We start from the raw sequence: 9,145 nt of genomic DNA on the forward strand, positions 1-9,145 counted from the left end.
GAGATATGTCAACATTGAGCCTATTCCTGTTTAATGTATGGATAGATGCCTTCACGAAGAGTTGGAGAAACTGCACAATACAATGTTTTATATCACATGTAATAATTATGGTGTGATAAAGTGTACACGCTGAGCTTAATGTTTTAGAAAAGCTCAAGAAAAGGCTCCAGAATAGGTATGATGGATAGGCAACCTTTTATTTGGCTCTCTTCATAGTGAAATCTAGACGCATCACCTCAGCCACACTTAGTAAAATCTGTGGGCTCGTACTGCCCATGCCTTTACTGCACAAGTTGCCTTGGTGCTCCCAGTCTTGACAGGTAACACTTAAGCACACTCTCATGCACGTGTTTGTTCCAAAGCTACAGCTGCTAACTAAAGTAACTCCCACATGCGATTCTGTAACTCTAGACCTAACTGCAAAAACGCATGCAGTACTACGAGTTTGGCATGGAGTCCACATGACATGTGCACAACTTCAAATTTCGTATAGGCAACAGATAACTGGTAACCTGTTAGAGTAACAAAATGGATGCCAAGGAAAATTCACCCAAAGCCTTAGGCAGGAAAATGAGGTGTTGTGATGAGATAAATAGCAATCACATTTGATCGACTGACTAAAAGCTGGCAGGGGTATTGCATTTGACATGATTGAAATGAGCTGCAGCATGGCATGGTAACTGTGGCAGCCTTTACAATGCCGTGCACTCTGAATTACACTTATGTGCATCCATATGCTGCAGCGACCAACTGTTTTTATTCAAGAAAGCCAGGTTTGTGGTTCAGCACACATCATACGCTGGCAAACTCACTGATGAGTCAACTCCCTGAGATCATCCCATGAGTCTGAGTGAGCCCAGCTGAGCAGTATTTTGGCGAGTTTGAGCCCGAGTGAGCTCGGCTGAGTAGTATATTCTTATGAGTTCAAGTGAGCAGCTAATTATAATTTTGGCGAGTCTAAATAGTGAGTTCCGATTATTTTGCCAACATATATATGGTCCGTGTACTTTCGAAATTCAGCTACGACACTTGCGCATAGGTTGGAAATTAAGCTTCTCGCCAAGTGACTACTGCATAAATGATCATAGAGCTAGCGAAGAACGATACGCCTTAATGATGCAGCGTGCCGCGCGGGATCCATGTGTGCAGCGTGCCAGTGGATGGGTGCGTGTTTGGGAAATTAGGGGGTTTCGACCCATCCACAGATAATTTACATAATACCTTTCTCCATAGTGTATTATTGCGATAGCAATTTTTGGACACCCTAAGCGAATTTTCGCCATCGCCCTGATGTTTGGTTTAAAGTCCAAATGTGACAAAAATTATAGTGCTCCGTTGCATCCCTTATGCTGGGGTTAATTGCGAATGAAAGGGTGCGATTGTGAGCCGAGAAGGATGGCAGCTTTATGCGCGCTGTCCACGTCCCGTGATCAAGTGCGCGCTAGGGTCAGAGAGCGCGCGACGTCTCTTGCCCGGCCGTGCCCGTGCATGTGGCTGTCCGCGCGCAGCAGAGTGCATATACACGGCCCGCGCGTGCCACATTTTTTAAAAGTAATTTGCGGCCGGTGTAAAGGCGGCAAGCCGACGTGGCTGCAGCTGGTTTCACGAGTGTCAATTGGAAGTAGCGATATCTAAGTTTCGGGCGAAACTTAGAGAACAGTGACTTCCTTAGAGGGGCCAAAATTTTGGGGCGCATGAGCGGCACGTATAGTAGAATGCAATGTTCCATTGTAAAAAAAAAAAAATTGATGTAACAAAATAGAGTGCTGAGTGTTACGTCTTTGTTACATCAAGGTTCAACAAAAATTAAGCGCTGGAAATCAGCGCTGGACGCACATGCAACTCCTTACTCCACACTGAAAACATTTGGGAAAACATTTTTTTAAAATACTTTGTACATTTGTATAAATACCTGCGGATATTCCTCTGGTTTAGCCTAATTATGTGCTGCCTACTTAACTTACTGACGCAGCATACGTATCATTGCGAAATTTATAATTTTTTGCTTTTAGAAAAAGCATCGAGTTATTGAATTTTGCGAACAGAAAAAAAATTGCAACTTCCAATATAGCGCGCTTCCTAGGCTATTAAATAGCTACAATGTTCAAGGAACGTACTGTTTCCATGAGTGGTTTACTCATGCAGTAAGATGTACTGCTCCTATACACCTTGTAATAAAAAGCATATGCATCGACACATAGCAGCTGATATTCTTGCTTATTTTCTCATCACAGAGGTAGATGGGGCACATGAACCAATATGCTCACACAAATCAACGTGACCAACTACTGCGGAGACATGGCAACGAATTCTTTGTTTACCTTGTACACCACAAGTGCGAGGTTTGCGCATTAACTTGACTTCATGAAACCCTATTTATACTACAGGCTTTACGGCAATGCTTGCATGCAGTGCGGTGAAGCGCTCGACGAAACTGCACATATTATATGATTTGTTTGATATTAACTCGAGATGCAAACGTTTGTGCAGGCAGGCAAGCAATGTTTCCATTCACGCAGCGCACCAAAATAGCGAGGTGTATGCATTGATCTGGTTTCATGACATCGTACTTTTGCCACTAGCTTTACGGCAGTGCTTGTGTATAGTGCTGCGAAGCACGCCGGAACTGCACGTTATTATACGGTGTGCTTGAAATCCACTCGAGATGCAAACGTTTGTGCAGGCAGGAAACGAATGATTTAATCCACGTAGCACAACACGAGAGCGCGCTCTATGCAGTCCTTTGATTGAATAAAACTCTATTTCTGCCACAGGCTTCACAGCAATGCTTGTGTAGAGGGCTGTGAAGCTCGACGCAGCTGTAACAACATCCCACAGTACACCCGATTTTTACCGAGTTTGTTTTAAAGGGCCCCTCACAGGCTACATAACAAATTTTGGTTATACACTGAAAGTTGTTACGTGCCCTCTAAGAAGTGTTCTACCGCAAGCATTTTTCAAATTGGTTCATTAACAGCATATAGAGAATGATTGAAGTGCCGCGAACGCATGATTTCAGGAGGCGAGCGTCGCCGCCTATATAAATACTCTCTCGACATTCCCCGTTTCGCCTGTGTAAGCAAATTTCCTTCACTGCGTTCTCCCATACCGGAGCCGAGGGGTCGCGGCGGGTATACCCTGCCGTCTTCTTTTTTTCACCGTCACTGGCACACTTCCGGTGACGGTGTCGCGCGAGCTGTTGCGCTTGTCTCGTTTCCTGTAGCGGACGATAGTGCGCGCTCTACACGAGAACACGTGATTAGCGGTATAAGTCAGTGCCCCAGCACTGAGGCAAACGCGAGAGGATAAAAGAGCATTCATGATCGCAATGCTGGAACACATGTAGACAATGACGTATAGTTTCGTTCTCTGCGCGTGTGCAAACGTCGGGAAAAGGAGACGAAACGGAAATTCATCTCTCTTGCTACAGTGCGAAGTAAAACAAAAGCACCCAGACATTCGGGTTGTATTTTTCATTATTTCTCTAAACTTTAATTAGTTCACTGCAGCAACAGATTCAACAAATAACTGATGCTGCCTTGAATCTAAGTCACGTGTCACTCTGAGTGCCACACAGCACAGCCTGTGCTCCTATGCAGCAGCAAAGTTACGGGCATTCATCTGCTTGCTGCTGCGATAACATTATGACACTTTAACTCAGAGGTACGATTTTTGTTGTGTGAGATTATAGATAGCCAGTAGACTACTTGTCTGATGTTAAATGCTATGACCCACTGGCAATCCACGATGCACTCAACGAAAACGTTTTTATGCTGTGTGTGGCGTGACTCACCAGTGACCCACACGCAAGAATTCTTGCTCTTGTGTTGCCATCTGAGGTTTGAAATTGCAACTAATATATATTTTTATTGCATTGGACATGGGGTGGCATGTTTGTTTCGGAGAGTGGAGTGGCGGCGCATTTCTCAGTTGGGTTTCTTGCAAACGTTCGCAGCAGTCTTTGAAATACATGCCATTGGAATAAGTACCTGCATTTTTCTTGCTACTCCCAAACTTTTCAGCGTGTCTAATAGATAGATCCTCATGCCCCTTACGGATGAAAAAAAAAAGCACAATGCAGAGGAAACAAATAAACTTAGTTTTGGGCCAGAAGAATGCACCAGCAACTTCGCGATCACCAGCGGATGAGTCAAGTGCTTCAGTGTCAGATGTTCAGCAGTGGACAGTGAAATCAGTGACAAAGATAGTGTTTACGAACCATCACAGACCTCAGCCAGCATGTCAAATGGAGAGTCAGACCTGACTGATGATTCTGAGGTGAATGATTCAGGATACAATGCTCTCATTTCTCTCAGCCCATCTCTAGAGAAATGGACACCGGCAACAACCACTTCGCCTAGTGTGACACCACACGTACTCTAGGCCGCCCACTATCATTCAGTTGCCATCTAGCCGTTATGCCCCATCTTTATGTTCACTGTTTATTACGGATGACATTTGGCAAATGATGGTCAATGAAACAAACAGGTTCACACAAGTGTTGAAGTCAACTACTCCTAAATCTAAATCACACTTGAAAAATTGGACGGAAACCAATGCCAAAGAAATTAAAGCATTTATTCGAATACTGATTTGTATTGGTCTCCTCCGTCTTCCTACTCCCAAATCTAAATCAAAGTTGAAAAATTGGATGGAAACCAATCTCCAACAAACGGAATCATTTGTTGGAATACCAATTTGTATTAATCTCGTCCATCTTCCTATCCGAGTCACTACTGGGCAAAAAGTAACCTGTATGGTGTTGAACTCATTCATCAAAATATGAGCCGTGACCGCCTTATCCCTACTTTTGAGGTTCCGGCATTTTGCGGACAATTAACTGGTTGCAGAGTTGCAGGATCATGTCTTTAAGATCCATCCTCTGGTAGAGAAATTGAACCAAAATTTTTGCCACTGTGCTTGAGCCAGGAAAGGAGGTTGTGATAGATGAAACAATAGTGCCATGGTGTGGCAGACTTTCGTTCTTACAGAGTCAGGCTGTTCAAGGCATGTACCAAAGACGGTTACAGGCTAAAGGTTGATGTATATGCCGGAAAGTGTGACTGAACAATTGGCATCGGACATGCCGAAGATGTATGCTTGAAACTCCTGCAAAATTACAAGGAAGTTGTGTGCCCGCTGTCCGTAGACAACTTCTACATGAGCTTGCCGCTCACTTTTCGCCTTCTAAAGGAAGACACTTTCATTCGTGGCACAGTTCGCTCAGTGAGGAAAGGGCTGCCAAAAGATCTCACTGAAGTAAAGGTTGCAAATGGCAGTGTTACCGAACTTCAGTCCAAAAATGGAGTGAAGGCACTGAAGTGGATGGACAAGAGGCCTGTTCTGATACTCACATCTGTCGCCAAATATGAAGCAACTTTGGTGGACAGTGGGAAGAAAACAAGGGACGGTGCACCAATCATGAAACATCAGGCCGGTCTCGATTACAATGCAGCAAAAAAGGGCGTCGACTATAGTGACCAAATGACGTTATACCACAACTGCCTTAGAAAAGGACTCAAGTGGTACAGAAAGGTAGCTGTTGAGTTGCTTGTTGGATGTGTCATCATAAATGCGTAGAACATTCGTGGCATGCTTGAAGGAAACTCTACGCCAATTATAAAATTTCAAGATGAACTGGCTCATTCACTGTTCGGCCCTCGTCAAGACAACATCGAAGAAACTCGTGGGAGAAGTGTCCACATGCTAAGAAAAACTGGCACATCGGCACACGACACTCAGTGGCTCTGCACTGGCTGCTATGCGGCCAACAGTACCAGCAGTAGCCCAAACACTATGGAGAGAGTGAGAAAAGTGACCACTTTCTGTGAATAACGCCCCGGCAAGCCATTCATCTGTTTGTTGTGCTTTAATTCTAAGCACAAGTAACCTGAGAAGCAAGCTAGCTTCAACTGTAAAATGAGTAGGATGAAAACTTCAAGACATGGCTAATGTTCATACTAAATTTTAGCCTTTCTCTAACTAATAAATATTTCTAACACAGGAACTGACTTCTTGTCTTTTTTAATGGCAAGCACTTTGTAGTTCAACATAGGTTTCTAGCATCTTGAATCCATTGAGGGGCTACAGAATGTATTAAAGAAAGCTAAAAATGCATAATGTTGTGCTGAATGTGATCAAGACACATGTACAAGAAACTATAGTCATTAGTTCGATGAGGACAGTAATGTGCTTTAGCAAGTTAGAACTTTGTTACCAACTTGCCCACATTCACATCTTAACAGATTTAACAATGTTTCCACTACGTGGAGAACCTTGATCTACAGTGCTTTTATCATACTGAAGAAGGTTGGTGTTCCTATTATAACACGTGTACTTAAGAAGCTCAATCTCTCAGGATTTCATGTTGTTTTACTTGACATAAGCTTACGAGGCTTACAGATTACGTGCTCGTATCTCAACGTAAACACTTACTTCCTTTTCAATGATTTTCATTTCTGTAAAAGTACAGTAAATTTCGTCAGACGAGAAGTGCAAATGTGTTTTTTATTCTTTCATACTTGGTGCTTGCTATTATACAACTTACTTATATCAACTTGCTTGTTTAGAAAACTCATAAAAAACACTCCCCCCACCTTCTTCTTTCTTCTTTTACTTTCCATTGACTCTGACTTTCATTATGCTAATAAACTTCAGAAGAGCTTGCTCTCAGGCTAGTTTGTACACACTGCTAAGAATGAAAAAATGGAGAGAAAACGGGACAAGAAAGAAAGGCCTACAGAATGCTGATTTGCGCGCGGCAATCTATATCAAGGACGGGGTGCTGGACCAGGGAAGCTAAGAAGCCGCCACAACAAACTATGGGAGCTAGGTGAATGGCTTCGATGTCCACACAGAAACATAAATATAGGAATGTTATAGAATTCTGTGTCATTCAACAACCCCGTGAATGTTGAAAAGTGGGACAGTGATCAGCTGCAAAGAGTTTCAGAGAGCTCCAGGGAGTGGGGAGGATGATACAGTAAGGGGGCTAGGGTGGTGACACGCATTAAGGGCATCAAGAATGAAGTGAAAAATTATGGAACACAGGGGGATTGTCTCATCACTGCTCGATCGCTCAACACCAGATAGCTGTGGCCAGTTGCCTTAGCTGAGATTCACCTACCCTGTCATAGCATGTGCTGTGCTTGCTGCTTTGCAGTCTTTAGAATAGGCAGGTGTCAGGGAAGCATGCCCATAATGCCTGCAATTAAGTAATAGGCGACTTGCAAAATAGTGCCCGCTCTCTTCCATACACAGCCATGGCTGAACCACTCACTAGCAAATCTGGTAAGAAAATAACGCTGACCTTCACTGTTACTTGGGCTGCAACAAGTCTGGGCTGCAAACAAGAAGACACAAGACAGAGCGCTGTCATGTTTTTAGCACAGTTCACTTTCCTAAGTAATGTACCAACAAGGTCATAATATACATTATATAAATACATCAATTTGTAAACAAAATGTTATTTTTAATATAGTCATTTTTAAAAACAGCACAAGGATGATAGCATAATTTTAGGTGTAGTCTTAGCAATGAAAAACTTTTGTCAGAAGTTAAGCAAAGTTTTGGCAACGTAAAAATGTGCATCCTCATTGCTAAAGCATTCCTGTCCGGGGAATGCTAGGAGTTTGTCTTGGTGTGATGTAAAACCCTCCACACATTTATATAGTGCTAGAGAGAGAGGTGATGGGGGAGTGGTAGTGGCCAGTGGAGAATCCTTCCCTGAAATGAATTTCTGGCTACGTCACTGAATGTCTGCAATGCCTTGTAATAGCAATAGGTCTTGGATGGAAACACTATAGATGATACCAGTGAACCTATTGAGCCTATTCCTGTTTAGTGAGGTGATGTATGTTTTCCCAAAGAATTATAGAAACTGTACAATGGAATGTTTTGTACCACCTGTAATAATCATGCTGTAAGAAAACAGAAAGGCTGAGCTTAGATGTTGTAGGAAATCTCTTAAGAGGCTCAAGGATCGGTAAAGATGACTAACTTCTGTATTCTCCACTCAACCCTCCACCTAGATTCAAATGCACAGCAGCCCCACTCCTTGACACAGGCGGTTGCTTAGCTTTAATTAAACTTCATGTCAATTACTGTGAAACACAGCGTCGTCTTCAGTCAAGGGGTGGCACTGCGCTCATCTCAGTGGAATGAAGCTTCCAGTCATAGATGGTTTCAGAATACAGGGTAAGTGACCTCACATTTTACTCTCTTCGTTGTGAAATCTAGACACCAAAGCCTCGGTTTGAACAAGTAGTGCTTTAAGCGCTCTCTCATGCATATGTTTGCTTTAAGGCAGAGTCAGCTTACTATTTCCTGCTTCTGCCACATGCAAATGACACAAAAATATCTCAATAAAATGATTGTGATTTAAGTGGTACACACTCTCTGCAATGTGATTAAATGTTTGTAATAAAAGACGCACTACTCATGTGCTGGTCAGCATCTGCAGCATTATGTTCACCAAGATAGCTTTTTTGTCTCAATATATTCAATATTGTTGCAAATTTAAGAGGTTTTGCAGCTAACATGTATCTGTCAACTTGTGTCTCGAGAACATACAGCTTTAGTTGAGAGGAGCGCTATATTGCATGAGACAAGGGAGCATTTTTAGACTGCTTGTTTTATTTATGTGTGAAAAACAATTGTGAAGGTTTTAATAGCAAAGTAATACAGTAGGTGTTGGCAACGCGAACAAGCCATGCAAAGTGTATGCATTAGAAATGAACTATCCAGATGAGGACCCCCCACCCCACTGATATATGTCAATGCTATAATATCAAATGCTGTGACATTTAACACATATGGTGACTAAAAAAAAAGGATAACTAAAGCAAGAGCAGCATTAATAAAACAATATCAACTGCAAAATTTATACAATTTTTCTCAAAACTTTTACCTTCGCATAAACTGTGGCATCACACACTGTGGGCACTTTTGCTAACAACCTTCACATTTCACTAGTGCTAATTCTAGCTTCCCTTTAGCTTCTAGCTTGATTCTAGCTTCCAGCTCAACTGCAATGTTTTGAACATCAGGGCATGTGCAAGTGAATATTAGTTTGTGATGGCCATGTGGATCTGTTTCTCTGCCTGAATAATAGGGAGAGGAGGGCAATATAATTGCCTTGAGAACT

Source organism: Dermacentor albipictus, chromosome 4 (assembly GCF_038994185.2).
Source record: "Dermacentor albipictus isolate Rhodes 1998 colony chromosome 4, USDA_Dalb.pri_finalv2, whole genome shotgun sequence".
Lineage (NCBI taxonomy): Eukaryota > Metazoa > Arthropoda > Arachnida > Ixodida > Ixodidae > Dermacentor > Dermacentor albipictus.